A 16,400-nucleotide genomic window follows, 5' to 3' on the forward strand; every position below is an offset into this window, starting at 1 on the left:
TCAGCACCTATGTATAATGTTGTAAAAATGCTCTAGAAGCTAAAGTCGCAGAAATGTCACACATATTTGGCCTGCAACTTTCTGTGCGACAAATTCAGACAGGAAAAATCAGTATAAATCCTTAGAAAATTATCCCCCAGTGTCTCCATCTGCTGGCGGTATTGAATAAGCATTGCTGCACTGATGGGGTATGCATTAGACGAAAAAAAAGAAGAAAAAGAAGAATAATACGCCCAGAAAAGAGGCGAAAAGGAGAAAAACGTAAAAAAACGTGAAAAAAAAGTAAGAGGAAGAGAAGGGAAAAAAAGGTGGAAATGGGTTTAAAAGTGATTTCGGCGGAGAATATATATATATATATATATATATATATATATATATATATATATACGCGCACACACACACATATATATAAACGTATTCTCCGTTGAGATATTGCAGCCGCTGCTGTGTCCAGGCCCAGGAGCCTTAGCACTGTGCTGTGATGTCACTCAATACCACTGACATCACTAGGTGTAAACAACATCTCTCCTTTGCTGTGTATGTGACTATGGAGCTGTTTGGTGATGTCGTCTATTATGGCCTTCATAGAAGCAACAGGAGATTGTTGCATCCATCTAGAACCCTCAGAACTACAGTGCTATGATGTCACTCACTTCCACAGGCCTTGCAGAGTGTAAACAACAACAACCCAGCTTTGTTGTGTATGTAACCATAGGGATTTGTGATGTCACCTAGAACCTTCACAGCAGCGACAGCTTTATGAGGAGCATCAGCACTGCTCTGCCTGAGCAGAACCATCACCGCCATAGGTTGTCAAATAACCCGGATTTAACCCACACAGGTAAGTCCAATGGGGTGCAGGCATGTCCTCTATGCTTACAGCTTCCCGTGGGTGTTGGTTTGATACCGTTTGGGGACAGCCAAGGAGGCATCTGCAGGCAACAAAGGTAGGTGTGTGCTTGTGTGTGTGTTTCCTATGCAGATCCTAAGCCCAGTGTCACATGCAAGTAGGAGGAGTAAGAAGGGTTCCTGGCAAATCCGGGTTATGGATTGCATTTAAAAAGGCCCCGTGGGAGTGCAATGGGCCCCTGTCTTGCTGCTTAGCAATAATGGTATGGGTTTAGGTTCTGCTGTGTGTACTGGTGGTTGACTGCCCCCCAGCCCAGAGTGTGCATGGAAAATTGTCTGGCAGCCTCCCTGACAGCAAGCAGTGATAGTGCCCATGAAGGGGACCTTGTTGGGCCCGCCCCTTTCACGGTTATCGCTTCTCGGCCTTTTGGCTAAGATCAAGTGTAGTATCTGTTCTTATCAGTTTAATATCTGATACGTCCCCTATCTGGGGACCATATATTAAATGGATTTTTGAGAACGGGGGCCGATTTCGAAGCTTGCTTCCGTTGCCCTATGCATTGACCCGATATGGCAGTATCTTCGGGTACAGTGCACCACCCCCTTACAGGGTTAAAAAGAAAGATTCCTACTTTCATTGCTACCTGCTTGCTGGCTAGCCAGCTAGCCAGCCCTGTGGGCCTTGCTGCTGCAGCCAAAAAACAAAAGGTGGTGCTGCTGCTGCTGCTTCTGCTGCTTCTGCTTGTGTCTGGCCGCTGTTGGAGCGTCCAGGCACAGGACTTCTGCTGCTGCTGACTAAATGGCCTCCTTAATTGGATCATTTGAGTAGCCAGCACACCTGTGCAGGTAGGGCATGACATGATAGGCAGCTGCCTTGATAGCGGGTGGGTGCTGAATGTTCCTAATTGACAAAATAAGATTAATGCTTATGAAGAAATATAAAATCTCATCCCTTCCCCAATATCGCGCCACACCCCTACCCCTTAATTCCCTGGTTGAACTTGATGGACATATGTCTTTTTTCGACCGTACTAACTATGTAACTATGTAACATAACATGGGGGGGGGGGGGGGGTCTCCTGGCTGTTCACACAGGTGTGTCATTGCTGTACATTGACCATGCATTGCTTCTGTGGTATTGCAAAGGCAAAGACAAATGCTTCCAGCCATCCATTGCACTAATGGATTGGTCATCAGCTGGCTGTCTATGTCCCGCATCAATATAGACCAAAGTACAGAGGGTTAGGCTATGCTATTGTGCACCTACCTGATGCATCAGAAGGTGCGAGGCCCTTGCTAAATTCTGTGCACAGACTTTGAGATCTATACTTTAGACTGTATCTAAACCTGCTCCAACATGGACTGACATTCTGGCCTACTTTCAGCCGATGCGACTTGTCTGTCGCTGAACAGTCGCTTTTTATGTATTCAGCACCTATGTATAATGTTGTAAAAATGCTCTAGAAGCTAAAGTCGCAGAAATGTCACACATATTTGGCCTGCAACTTTCTGTGCGACAAATTCAGACAGGAAAAATCAGTATAAATCCTTAGAAAATTATCCCCCAGTGTCTCCATCTGCTGGCGGTATTGAATAAGCATTGCTGCACTGATGGGGTATGCATTAGACGAAAAAAAAGAAGAAAAAGAAGAATAATACGCCCAGAAAAGAGGCGAAAAGGAGAAAAACGTAAAAAAACGTGAAAAAAAAGTAAGAGGAAGAGAAGGGAAAAAAAGGTGGAAATGGGTTTAAAAGTGATTTCGGCGGAGAAATATATATATATATATATATATATATATATATATATATATATATATACGCGCACACACACACATATATATAAACGTATTCTCCGTTGAGATATTGCAGCCGCTGCTGTGTCCAGGCCCAGGAGCCTTAGCACTGTGCTGTGATGTCACTCAATACCACTGACATCACTAGGTGTAAACAACATCTCTCCTTTGCTGTGTATGTGACTATGGAGCTGTTTGGTGATGTCGTCTATTATGGCCTTCATAGAAGCAACAGGAGATTGTTGCATCCATCTAGAACCCTCAGAACTACAGTGCTATGATGTCACTCACTTCCACAGGCCTTGCAGAGTGTAAACAACAACAACCCAGCTTTGTTGTGTATGTAACCATAGGGATTTGTGATGTCACCTAGAACCTTCACAGCAGCGACAGCTTTATGAGGAGCATCAGCACTGCTCTGCCTGAGCAGAACCATCACCGCCATAGGTTGTCAAATAACCCGGATTTAACCCACACAGGTAAGTCCAATGGGGTGCAGGCATGTCCTCTATGCTTACAGCTTCCCGTGGGTGTTGGTTTGATACCGTTTGGGGACAGCCAAGGAGGCATCTGCAGGCAACAAAGGTAGGTGTGTGCTTGTGTGTGTGTTTCCTATGCAGATCCTAAGCCCAGTGTCACATGCAAGTAGGAGGAGTAAGAAGGGTTCCTGGCAAATCCGGGTTATGGATTGCATTTAAAAAGGCCCCGTGGGAGTGCAATGGGCCCCTGTCTTGCTGCTTAGCAATAATGGTATGGGTTTAGGTTCTGCTGTGTGTACTGGTGGTTGACTGCCCCCCAGCCCAGAGTGTGCATGGAAAATTGTCTGGCAGCCTCCCTGACAGCAAGCAGTGATAGTGCCCATGAAGGGGACCTTGTTGGGCCCGCCCCTTTCACGGTTATCGCTTCTCGGCCTTTTGGCTAAGATCAAGTGTAGTATCTGTTCTTATCAGTTTAATATCTGATACGTCCCCTATCTGGGGACCATATATTAAATGGATTTTTGAGAACGGGGGCCGATTTCGAAGCTTGCTTCCGTCGCCCTATGCATTGACCCGATATGGCAGTATCTTCGGGTACAGTGCACCACCCCCTTACAGGGTTAAAAAGAAAGATTCCTACTTTCATTGCTACCTGCTTGCTGGCTAGCCAGCTAGCCAGCCCTGTGGGCCTTGCTGCTGCAGCCAAAAAACAAAAGGTGGTGCTGCTGCTGCTGCTTCTGCTGCTTCTGCTTGTGTCTGGCCGCTGTTGGAGCGTCCAGGCACAGGACTTCTGCTGCTGCTGACTAAATGGCCTCCTTAATTGGATCATTTGAGTAGCCAGCACACCTGTGCAGGTAGGGCATGACATGATAGGCAGCTGCCTTGATAGCGGGTGGGTGCTGAATGTTCCTAATTGACAAAATAAGATTAATGCTTATGAAGAAATATAAAATCTCATCCCTTCCCCAATATCGCGCCACACCCCTACCCCTTAATTCCCTGGTTGAACTTGATGGACATATGTCTTTTTTCGACCGTACTAACTATGTAACTATGTAACATAACATGGGGGGGGGGGGGGGGGTCTCCTGGCTGTTCACACAGGTGTGTCATTGCTGTACATTGACCATGCATTGCTTCTGTGGTATTGCAAAGGCAAAGACAAATGCTTCCAGCCATCCATTGCACTAATGGATTGGTCATCAGCTGGCTGTCTATGTCCCGCATCAATATAGACCAAAGTACAGAGGGTTAGGCTATGCTATTGTGCACCTACCTGAGGCATCAGAAGGTGCGAGGCCCTTGCTAAATTCTGTGCACAGACTTTGAGATCTATACTTTAGACTGTATCTAAACCTGCTCCAACATGGACTGACATTCTGGCCTACTTTCAGCCGATGCGACTTGTCTGTCGCTGAACAGTCGCTTTTTATGTATTCAGCACCTATGTATAATGTTGTAAAAATGCTCTAGAAGCTAAAGTCGCAGAAATGTCACACATATTTGGCCTGCAACTTTCTGTGCGACAAATTCAGACAGGAAAAATCAGTATAAATCCTTAGAAAATTATCCCCCAGTGTCTCCATCTGCTGGCGGTATTGAATAAGCATTGCTGCACTGATGGGGTATGCATTAGACGAAAAAAAAGAAGAAAAAGAAGAATAATACGCCCAGAAAAGAGGCGAAAAGGAGAAAAACGTAAAAAAACGTGAAAAAAAAGTAAGAGGAAGAGAAGGGAAAAAAAGGTGGAAATGGGTTTAAAAGTGATTTCGGCGGAGAATATATATATATATATATATATATATATATATATATATACGCGCACACACACACATATATATAAACGTATTCTCCGTTGAGATATTGCAGCCGCTGCTGTGTCCAGGCCCAGGAGCCTTAGCACTGTGCTGTGATGTCACTCAATACCACTGACATCACTAGGTGTAAACAACATCTCTCCTTTGCTGTGTATGTGACTATGGAGCTGTTTGGTGATGTCGTCTATTATGGCCTTCATAGAAGCAACAGGAGATTGTTGCATCCATCTAGAACCCTCAGAACTACAGTGCTATGATGTCACTCACTTCCACAGGCCTTGCAGAGTGTAAACAACAACAACCCAGCTTTGTTGTGTATGTAACCATAGGGATTTGTGATGTCACCTAGAACCTTCACAGCAGCGACAGCTTTATGAGGAGCATCAGCACTGCTCTGCCTGAGCAGAACCATCACCGCCATAGGTTGTCAAATAACCCGGATTTAACCCACACAGGTAAGTCCAATGGGGTGCAGGCATGTCCTCTATGCTTACAGCTTCCCGTGGGTGTTGGTTTGATACCGTTTGGGGACAGCCAAGGAGGCATCTGCAGGCAACAAAGGTAGGTGTGTGCTTGTGTGTGTGTTTCCTATGCAGATCCTAAGCCCAGTGTCACATGCAAGTAGGAGGAGTAAGAAGGGTTCCTGGCAAATCCGGGTTATGGATTGCATTTAAAAAGGCCCCGTGGGAGTGCAATGGGCCCCTGTCTTGCTGCTTAGCAATAATGGTATGGGTTTAGGTTCTGCTGTGTGTACTGGTGGTTGACTGCCCCCCAGCCCAGAGTGTGCATGGAAAATTGTCTGGCAGCCTCCCTGACAGCAAGCAGTGATAGTGCCCATGAAGGGGACCTTGTTGGGCCCGCCCCTTTCACGGTTATCGCTTCTCGGCCTTTTGGCTAAGATCAAGTGTAGTATCTGTTCTTATCAGTTTAATATCTGATACGTCCCCTATCTGGGGACCATATATTAAATGGATTTTTGAGAACGGGGGCCGATTTCGAAGCTTGCTTCCGTCGCCCTATGCATTGACCCGATATGGCAGTATCTTCGGGTACAGTGCACCACCCCCTTACAGGGTTAAAAAGAAAGATTCCTACTTTCATTGCTACCTGCTTGCTGGCTAGCCAGCTAGCCAGCCCTGTGGGCCTTGCTGCTGCAGCCAAAAAACAAAAGGTGGTGCTGCTGCTGCTGCTGCTTCTGCTGCTTCTGCTTGTGTCTGGCCGCTGTTGGAGCGTCCAGGCACAGGACTTCTGCTGCTGCTGACTAAATGGCCTCCTTAATTGGATCATTTGAGTAGCCAGCACACCTGTGCAGGTAGGGCATGACATGATAGGCAGCTGCCTTGATAGCGGGTGGGTGCTGAATGTTCCTAATTGACAAAATAAGATTAATGCTTATGAAGAAATATAAAATCTCATCCCTTCCCCAATATCGCGCCACACCCCTACCCCTTAATTCCCTGGTTGAACTTGATGGACATATGTCTTTTTTCGACCGTACTAACTATGTAACTATGTAACATAACATGGGGGGGGGGGGGGGTCTCCTGGCTGTTCACACAGGTGTGTCATTGCTGTACATTGACCATGCATTGCTTCTGTGGTATTGCAAAGGCAAAGACAAATGCTTCCAGCCATCCATTGCACTAATGGATTGGTCATCAGCTGGCTGTCTATGTCCCGCATCAATATAGACCAAAGTACAGAGGGTTAGGCTATGCTATTGTGCACCTACCTGATGCATCAGAAGGTGCGAGGCCCTTGCTAAATTCTGTGCACAGACTTTGAGATCTATACTTTAGACTGTATCTAAACCTGCTCCAACATGGACTGACATTCTGGCCTACTTTCAGCCGATGCGACTTGTCTGTCGCTGAACAGTCGCTTTTTATGTATTCAGCACCTATGTATAATGTTGTAAAAATGCTCTAGAAGCTAAAGTCGCAGAAATGTCACACATATTTGGCCTGCAACTTTCTGTGCGACAAATTCAGACAGGAAAAATCAGTATAAATCCTTAGAAAATTATCCCCCAGTGTCTCCATCTGCTGGCGGTATTGAATAAGCATTGCTGCACTGATGGGGTATGCATTAGACGAAAAAAAAGAAGAAAAAGAAGAATAATACGCCCAGAAAAGAGGCGAAAAGGAGAAAAACGTAAAAAAACGTGAAAAAAAAGTAAGAGGAAGAGAAGGGAAAAAAAGGTGGAAATGGGTTTAAAAGTGATTTCGGCGGAGAAATATATATATATATATATATATATATATATATATATATATATATATATACGCGCACACACACACATATATATAAACGTATTCTCCGTTGAGATATTGCAGCCGCTGCTGTGTCCAGGCCCAGGAGCCTTAGCACTGTGCTGTGATGTCACTCAATACCACTGACATCACTAGGTGTAAACAACATCTCTCCTTTGCTGTGTATGTGACTATGGAGCTGTTTGGTGATGTCGTCTATTATGGCCTTCATAGAAGCAACAGGAGATTGTTGCATCCATCTAGAACCCTCAGAACTACAGTGCTATGATGTCACTCACTTCCACAGGCCTTGCAGAGTGTAAACAACAACAACCCAGCTTTGTTGTGTATGTAACCATAGGGATTTGTGATGTCACCTAGAACCTTCACAGCAGCGACAGCTTTATGAGGAGCATCAGCACTGCTCTGCCTGAGCAGAACCATCACCGCCATAGGTTGTCAAATAACCCGGATTTAACCCACACAGGTAAGTCCAATGGGGTGCAGGCATGTCCTCTATGCTTACAGCTTCCCGTGGGTGTTGGTTTGATACCGTTTGGGGACAGCCAAGGAGGCATCTGCAGGCAACAAAGGTAGGTGTGTGCTTGTGTGTGTGTTTCCTATGCAGATCCTAAGCCCAGTGTCACATGCAAGTAGGAGGAGTAAGAAGGGTTCCTGGCAAATCCGGGTTATGGATTGCATTTAAAAAGGCCCCGTGGGAGTGCAATGGGCCCCTGTCTTGCTGCTTAGCAATAATGGTATGGGTTTAGGTTCTGCTGTGTGTACTGGTGGTTGACTGCCCCCCAGCCCAGAGTGTGCATGGAAAATTGTCTGGCAGCCTCCCTGACAGCAAGCAGTGATAGTGCCCATGAAGGGGACCTTGTTGGGCCCGCCCCTTTCACGGTTATCGCTTCTCGGCCTTTTGGCTAAGATCAAGTGTAGTATCTGTTCTTATCAGTTTAATATCTGATACGTCCCCTATCTGGGGACCATATATTAAATGGATTTTTGAGAACGGGGGCCGATTTCGAAGCTTGCTTCCGTCGCCCTATGCATTGACCCGATATGGCAGTATCTTCGGGTACAGTGCACCACCCCCTTACAGGGTTAAAAAGAAAGATTCCTACTTTCATTGCTACCTGCTTGCTGGCTAGCCAGCTAGCCAGCCCTGTGGGCCTTGCTGCTGCAGCCAAAAAACAAAAGGTGGTGCTGCTGCTGCTGCTTCTGCTGCTTCTGCTTGTGTCTGGCCGCTGTTGGAGCGTCCAGGCACAGGACTTCTGCTGCTGCTGACTAAATGGCCTCCTTAATTGGATCATTTGAGTAGCCAGCACACCTGTGCAGGTAGGGCATGACATGATAGGCAGCTGCCTTGATAGCGGGTGGGTGCTGAATGTTCCTAATTGACAAAATAAGATTAATGCTTATGAAGAAATATAAAATCTCATCCCTTCCCCAATATCGCGCCACACCCCTACCCCTTAATTCCCTGGTTGAACTTGATGGACATATGTCTTTTTTCGACCGTACTAACTATGTAACTATGTAACATAACATGGGGGGGGGGGGGGGTCTCCTGGCTGTTCACACAGGTGTGTCATTGCTGTACATTGACCATGCATTGCTTCTGTGGTATTGCAAAGGCAAAGACAAATGCTTCCAGCCATCCATTGCACTAATGGATTGGTCATCAGCTGGCTGTCTATGTCCCGCATCAATATAGACCAAAGTACAGAGGGTTAGGCTATGCTATTGTGCACCTACCTGATGCATCAGAAGGTGCGAGGCCCTTGCTAAATTCTGTGCACAGACTTTGAGATCTATACTTTAGACTGTATCTAAACCTGCTCCAACATGGACTGACATTCTGGCCTACTTTCAGCCGATGCGACTTGTCTGTCGCTGAACAGTCGCTTTTTATGTATTCAGCACCTATGTATAATGTTGTAAAAATGCTCTAGAAGCTAAAGTCGCAGAAATGTCACACATATTTGGCCTGCAACTTTCTGTGCGACAAATTCAGACAGGAAAAATCAGTATAAATCCTTAGAAAATTATCCCCCAGTGTCTCCATCTGCTGGCGGTATTGAATAAGCATTGCTGCACTGATGGGGTATGCATTAGACGAAAAAAAAGAAGAAAAAGAAGAAGAATACGCCCAGAAAAGAGGCGAAAAGGAGAAAAACGTAAAAAAACGTGAAAAAAAAGTAAGAGGAAGAGAAGGGAAAAAAAGGTGGAAATGGGTTTAAAAGTGATTTCGGCGGAGAAATATATATATATATATATATATATATATATATATATATATATATATATATACGCGCACACACACACATATATATAAACGTATTCTCCGTTGAGATATTGCAGCCGCTGCTGTGTCCAGGCCCAGGAGCCTTAGCACTGTGCTGTGATGTCACTCAATACCACTGACATCACTAGGTGTAAACAACATCTCTCCTTTGCTGTGTATGTGACTATGGAGCTGTTTGGTGATGTCGTCTATTATGGCCTTCATAGAAGCAACAGGAGATTGTTGCATCCATCTAGAACCCTCAGAACTACAGTGCTATGATGTCACTCACTTCCACAGGCCTTGCAGAGTGTAAACAACAACAACCCAGCTTTGTTGTGTATGTAACCATAGGGATTTGTGATGTCACCTAGAACCTTCACAGCAGCGACAGCTTTATGAGGAGCATCAGCACTGCTCTGCCTGAGCAGAACCATCACCGCCATAGGTTGTCAAATAACCCGGATTTAACCCACACAGGTAAGTCCAATGGGGTGCAGGCATGTCCTCTATGCTTACAGCTTCCCGTGGGTGTTGGTTTGATACCGTTTGGGGACAGCCAAGGAGGCATCTGCAGGCAACAAAGGTAGGTGTGTGCTTGTGTGTGTGTTTCCTATGCAGATCCTAAGCCCAGTGTCACATGCAAGTAGGAGGAGTAAGAAGGGTTCCTGGCAAATCCGGGTTATGGATTGCATTTAAAAAGGCCCCGTGGGAGTGCAATGGGCCCCTGTCTTGCTGCTTAGCAATAATGGTATGGGTTTAGGTTCTGCTGTGTGTACTGGTGGTTGACTGCCCCCCAGCCCAGAGTGTGCATGGAAAATTGTCTGGCAGCCTCCCTGACAGCAAGCAGTGATAGTGCCCATGAAGGGGACCTTGTTGGGCCCGCCCCTTTCACGGTTATCGCTTCTCGGCCTTTTGGCTAAGATCAAGTGTAGTATCTGTTCTTATCAGTTTAATATCTGATACGTCCCCTATCTGGGGACCATATATTAAATGGATTTTTGAGAACGGGGGCCGATTTCGAAGCTTGCTTCCGTCGCCCTATGCATTGACCCGATATGGCAGTATCTTCGGGTACAGTGCACCACCCCCTTACAGGGTTAAAAAGAAAGATTCCTACTTTCATTGCTACCTGCTTGCTGGCTAGCCAGCTAGCCAGCCCTGTGGGCCTTGCTGCTGCTGCTGCTTCTGCTGCTTCTGCTTGTGTCTGGCCGCTGTTGGAGCGTCCAGGCACAGGACTTCTGCTGCTGCTGACTAAATGGCCTCCTTAATTGGATCATTTGAGTAGCCAGCACACCTGTGCAGGTAGGGCATGACATGATAGGCAGCTGCCTTGATAGCGGGTGGGTGCTGAATGTTCCTAATTGACAAAATAAGATTAATGCTTATGAAGAAATATAAAATCTCATCCCTTCCCCAATATCGCGCCACACCCCTACCCCTTAATTCCCTGGTTGAACTTGATGGACATATGTCTTTTTTCGACCGTACTAACTATGTAACTATGTAACATAACATGGGGGGGGGGGGGGGGGGTCTCCTGGCTGTTCACACAGGTGTGTCATTGCTGTACATTGACCATGCATTGCTTCTGTGGTATTGCAAAGGCAAAGACAAATGCTTCCAGCCATCCATTGCACTAATGGATTGGTCATCAGCTGGCTGTCTATGTCCCGCATCAATATAGACCAAAGTACAGAGGGTTAGGCTATGCTATAGTGCACCTACCTGATGCATCAGAAGGTGCGAGGCCCTTGCTAAATTCTGTGCACAGACTTTGAGATCTATACTTTAGACTGTATCTAAACCTGCTCCAACATGGACTGACATTCTGGCCTACTTTCAGCCGATGCGACTTGTCTGTCGCTGAACAGTCGCTTTTTATGTATTCAGCACCTATGTATAATGTTGTAAAAATGCTCTAGAAGCTAAAGTCGCAGAAATGTCACACATATTTGGCCTGCAACTTTCTGTGCGACAAATTCAGACAGGAAAAATCAGTATAAATCCTTAGAAAATTATCCCCCAGTGTCTCCATCTGCTGGCGGTATTGAATAAGCATTGCTGCACTGATGGGGTATGCATTAGACGAAAAAAAAGAAGAAAAAGAAGAATAATACGCCCAGAAAAGAGGCGAAAAGGAGAAAAACGTAAAAAAACGTGAAAAAAAAGTAAGAGGAAGAGAAGGGAAAAAAAGGTGGAAATGGGTTTAAAAGTGATTTCGGCGGAGAAATATATATATATATATATATATATATATATATATATATATATACGCGCACACACACATATATATAAACGTATTCTCCGTTGAGATATTGCAGCCGCTGCTGTGTCCAGGCCCAGGAGCCTTAGCACTGTGCTGTGATGTCACTCAATACCACTGACATCACTAGGTGTAAACAACATCTCTCCTTTGCTGTGTATGTGACTATGGAGCTGTTTGGTGATGTCGTCTATTATGGCCTTCATAGAAGCAACAGGAGATTGTTGCATCCATCTAGAACCCTCAGAACTACAGTGCTATGATGTCACTCACTTCCACAGGCCTTGCAGAGTGTAAACAACAACAACCCAGCTTTGTTGTGTATGTAACCATAGGGATTTGTGATGTCACCTAGAACCTTCACAGCAGCGACAGCTTTATGAGGAGCATCAGCACTGCTCTGCCTGAGCAGAACCATCACCGCCATAGGTTGTCAAATAACCCGGATTTAACCCACACAGGTAAGTCCAATGGGGTGCAGGCATGTCCTCTATGCTTACAGCTTCCCGTGGGTGTTGGTTTGATACCGTTTGGGGACAGCCAAGGAGGCATCTGCAGGCAACAAAGATAGGTGTGTGCTTGTGTGTGTGTTTCCTATGCAGATCCTAAGCCCAGTGTCACATGCAAGTAGGAGGAGTAAGAAGGGTTCCTGGCAAATCCGGGTTATGGATTGCATTTAAAAAGGCCCCGTGGGAGTGCAATGGGCCCCTGTCTTGCTGCTTAGCAATAATGGTATGGGTTTAGGTTCTGCTGTGTGTACTGGTGGTTGACTGCCCCCCAGCCCAGAGTGTGCATGGAAAATTGTCTGGCAGCCTCCCTGACAGCAAGCAGTGATAGTACCCATGAAGGGGACCTTGTTGGGCCCGCCCCTTTCACGGTTATCGCTTCTCGGCCTTTTGGCTAAGATCAAGTGTAGTATCTGTTCTTATCAGTTTAATATCTGATACGTCCCCTATCTGGGGACCATATATTAAATGGATTTTTGAGAACGGGGGCCGATTTCGAAGCTTGCTTCCGTCGCCCTATGCATTGACCCGATATGGCAGTATCTTCGGGTACAGTGCACCACCCCCTTACAGGGTTAAAAAGAAAGATTCCTACTTTCATTGCTACCTGCTTGCTGGCTAGCCAGCTAGCCAGCCCTGTGGGCCTTGCTGCTGCAGCCAAAAAACAAAAGGTGGTGCTGCTGCTGCTTCTGCTGCTTCTGCTTGTGTCTGGCCGCTGTTGGAGCGTCCAGGCACAGGACTTCTGCTGCTGCTGACTAAATGGCCTCCTTAATTGGATCATTTGAGTAGCCAGCACACCTGTGCAGGTAGGGCATGACATGATAGGCAGCTGCCTTGATAGCGGGTGGGTGCTGAATGTTCCTAATTGACAAAATAAGATTAATGCTTATGAAGAAATATAAAATCTCATCCCTTCCCCAATATCGCGCCACACCCCTACCCCTTAATTCCCTGGTTGAACTTGATGGACATATGTCTTTTTTCGACCGTACTAACTATGTAACTATGTAACATAACATGGGGGGGGGGGGGGGGTCTCCTGGCTGTTCACACAGGTGTGTCATTGCTGTACATTGACCATGCATTGCTTCTGTGGTATTGCAAAGGCAAAGACAAATGCTTCCAGCCATCCATTGCACTAATGGATTGGTCATCAGCTGGCTGTCTATGTCCCGCATCAATATAGACCAAAGTACAGAGGGTTAGGCTATGCTATTGTGCACCTACCTGATGCATCAGAAGGTGCGAGGCCCTTGCTAAATTCTGTGCACAGACTTTGAGATCTATACTTTAGACTGTATCTAAACCTGCTCCAACATGGACTGACATTCTGGCCTACTTTCAGCCGATGCGACTTGTCTGTCGCTGAACAGTCGCTTTTTATGTATTCAGCACCTATGTATAATGTTGTAAAAATGCTCTAGAAGCTAAAGTCGCAGAAATGTCACACATATTTGGCCTGCAACTTTCTGTGCGACAAATTCAGACAGGAAAAATCAGTATAAATCCTTAGAAAATTATCCCCCAGTGTCTCCATCTGCTGGCGGTATTGAATAAGCATTGCTGCACTGATGGGGTATGCATTAGACGAAAAAAAAGAAGAAAAAGAAGAATAATACGCCCAGAAAAGAGGCGAAAAGGAGAAAAACGTAAAAAAACGTGAAAAAAAAGTAAGAGGAAGAGAAGGGAAAAAAAGGTGGAAATGGGTTTAAAAGTGATTTCGGCGGAGAAATATATATATATATATATATATATATATATATATATATATATATATATATATACGCGCACACACACACATATATATAAACGTATTCTCCGTTGAGATATTGCAGCCGCTGCTGTGTCCAGGCCCAGGAGCCTTAGCACTGTGCTGTGATGTCACTCAATACCACTGACATCACTAGGTGTAAACAACATCTCTCCTTTGCTGTGTATGTGACTATGGAGCTGTTTGGTGATGTCGTCTATTATGGCCTTCATAGAAGCAACAGGAGATTGTTGCATCCATCTAGAACCCTCAGAACTACAGTGCTATGATGTCACTCACTTCCACAGGCCTTGCAGAGTGTAAACAACAACAACCCAGCTTTGTTGTGTATGTAACCATAGGGATTTGTGATGTCACCTAGAACCTTCACAGCAGCGACAGCTTTATGAGGAGCATCAGCACTGCTCTGCCTGAGCAGAACCATCACCGCCATAGGTTGTCAAATAACCCGGATTTAACCCACACAGGTAAGTCCAATGGGGTGCAGGCATGTCCTCTATGCTTACAGCTTCCCGTGGGTGTTGGTTTGATACCGTTTGGGGACAGCCAAGGAGGCATCTGCAGGCAACAAAGGTAGGTGTGTGCTTGTGTGTGTGTTTCCTATGCAGATCCTAAGCCCAGTGTCACATGCAAGTAGGAGGAGTAAGAAGGGTTCCTGGCAAATCCGGGTTATGGATTGCATTTAAAAAGGCCCCGTGGGAGTGCAATGGGCCCCTGTCTTGCTGCTTAGCAATAATGGTATGGGTTTAGGTTCTGCTGTGTGTACTGGTGGTTGACTGCCCCCCAGCCCAGAGTGTGCATGGAAAATTGTCTGGCAGCCTCCCTGACAGCAAGCAGTGATAGTGCCCATGAAGGGGACCTTGTTGGGCCCGCCCCTTTCACGGTTATCGCTTCTCGGCCTTTTGGCTAAGATCAAGTGTAGTATCTGTTCTTATCAGTTTAATATCTGATACGTCCCCTATCTGGGGACCATATATTAAATGGATTTTTGAGAACGGGGGCCGATTTCGAAGCTTGCTTCCGTCGCCTTATGCATTGACCCGATATGGCAGTATCTTCGGGTACAGTGCACCACCCCCTTACAGGGTTAAAAAGAAAGATTCCTACTTTCATTGCTACCTGCTTGCTGGCTAGCCAGCTAGCCAGCCCTGTGGGCCTTGCTGCTGCAGCCAAAAAACAAAAGGTGGTGCTGCTGCTGCTGCTTCTGCTGCTTCTGCTTGTGTCTGGCCGCTGTTGGAGCGTCCAGGCACAGGACTTCTGCTGCTGCTGACTAAATGGCCTCCTTAATTGGATCATTTGAGTAGCCAGCACACCTGTGCAGGTAGGGCATGACATGATAGGCAGCTGCCTTGATAGCGGGTGGGTGCTGAATGTTCCTAATTGACAAAATAAGATTAATGCTTATGAAGAAATATAAAATCTCATCCCTTCCCCAATATCGCGCCACACCCCTACCCCTTAATTCCCTGGTTGAACTTGATGGACATATGTCTTTTTTCGACCGTACTAACTATGTAACTATGTAACATAACATGGGGGGGGGGGGGGGGGTCTCCTGGCTGTTCACACAGGTGTGTCATTGCTGTACATTGACCATGCATTGCTTCTGTGGTATTGCAAAGGCAAAGACAAATGCTTCCAGCCATCCATTGCACTAATGGCTTGGTCATCAGCTGGCTGTCTATGTCCCGCATCAATATAGACCAAAGTACAGAGGGTTAGGCTATGCTATTGTGCACCTACCTGATGCATCAGAAGGTGCGAGGCCCTTGCTAAATTCTGTGCACAGACTTTGAGATCTATACTTTAGACTGTATCTAAACCTGCTCCAACATGGACTGACATTCTGGCCTACTTTCAGCCGATGCGACTTGTCTGTCGCTGAACAGTCGCTTTTTATGTATTCAGCACCTATGTATAATGTTGTAAAAATGCTCTAGAAGCTAAAGTCGCAGAAATGTCACACATATTTGGCCTGCAACTTTCTGTGCGACAAATTCAGACAGGAAAAATCAGTATAAATCCTTAGAAAATTATCCCCCAGTGTCTCCATCTGCTGGCGGTATTGAATAAGCATTGCTGCACTGATGGGGTATGCATTAGACGAAAAAAAAGAAGAAAAAGAAGAATAATACGCCCAGAAAAGAGGCGAAAAGGAGAAAAACGTAAAAAAACTTGAAAAAAAAGTAAGAGGAAGAGAAGGGAAAAAAAGGTGGAAATGGGTTTAAAAGTGATTTCGGCGGAGAAATATATATATATATATATATATATATATATATATATATATATATATACGCGCACACACACACATATATATAAACGTATTCTCCGTTGAGATATTGCAGCCGCTGCTGTGTCCAGGCCCAGGAGCCTTAGC

At 45.7% G+C, this 16,400-nt stretch overlaps 7 non-coding genes across 7 annotated transcripts; all 7 read left to right on the forward strand.

Moving 5' to 3' along the window:
• Nucleotides 1-1,260: 1,260 nt before the first annotated feature.
• On the forward strand, nt 1,261-1,451 carry LOC130306633 (U2 spliceosomal RNA). The gene has a single exon (XR_008855962.1). It is a non-coding gene; the product is annotated as a U2 spliceosomal RNA (small nuclear RNA).
• Nucleotides 1,452-3,540: 2,089 nt separating this feature from the next.
• On the forward strand, nt 3,541-3,731 carry LOC130306594 (U2 spliceosomal RNA). Its single transcript, XR_008855925.1, has one exon. It is a non-coding gene; the product is annotated as a U2 spliceosomal RNA (small nuclear RNA).
• Nucleotides 3,732-5,812: 2,081 nt separating this feature from the next.
• Nucleotides 5,813-6,003, forward strand: LOC130306605 (U2 spliceosomal RNA). The gene has a single exon (XR_008855936.1). It is a non-coding gene; the product is annotated as a U2 spliceosomal RNA (small nuclear RNA).
• Nucleotides 6,004-8,096: 2,093 nt separating this feature from the next.
• LOC130306617 (U2 spliceosomal RNA) lies at nt 8,097-8,287 on the forward strand. Its single transcript, XR_008855947.1, has one exon. It is a non-coding gene; the product is annotated as a U2 spliceosomal RNA (small nuclear RNA).
• Nucleotides 8,288-10,379: 2,092 nt separating this feature from the next.
• On the forward strand, nt 10,380-10,570 carry LOC130306629 (U2 spliceosomal RNA). The gene has a single exon (XR_008855958.1). It is a non-coding gene; the product is annotated as a U2 spliceosomal RNA (small nuclear RNA).
• A 2,056-nt stretch (nt 10,571-12,626) lies between these two features.
• On the forward strand, nt 12,627-12,817 carry LOC130306636 (U2 spliceosomal RNA). Its single transcript, XR_008855965.1, has one exon. It is a non-coding gene; the product is annotated as a U2 spliceosomal RNA (small nuclear RNA).
• A 2,092-nt stretch (nt 12,818-14,909) lies between these two features.
• On the forward strand, nt 14,910-15,100 carry LOC130306634 (U2 spliceosomal RNA). The gene has a single exon (XR_008855963.1). It is a non-coding gene; the product is annotated as a U2 spliceosomal RNA (small nuclear RNA).
• Nucleotides 15,101-16,400: the final 1,300 nt, after the last annotated feature.

Source organism: Hyla sarda, unplaced genomic scaffold, assembly GCF_029499605.1.
Source record: "Hyla sarda isolate aHylSar1 unplaced genomic scaffold, aHylSar1.hap1 scaffold_1385, whole genome shotgun sequence".
NCBI classification, from domain to species: Eukaryota; Metazoa; Chordata; class Amphibia; order Anura; family Hylidae; genus Hyla; species Hyla sarda.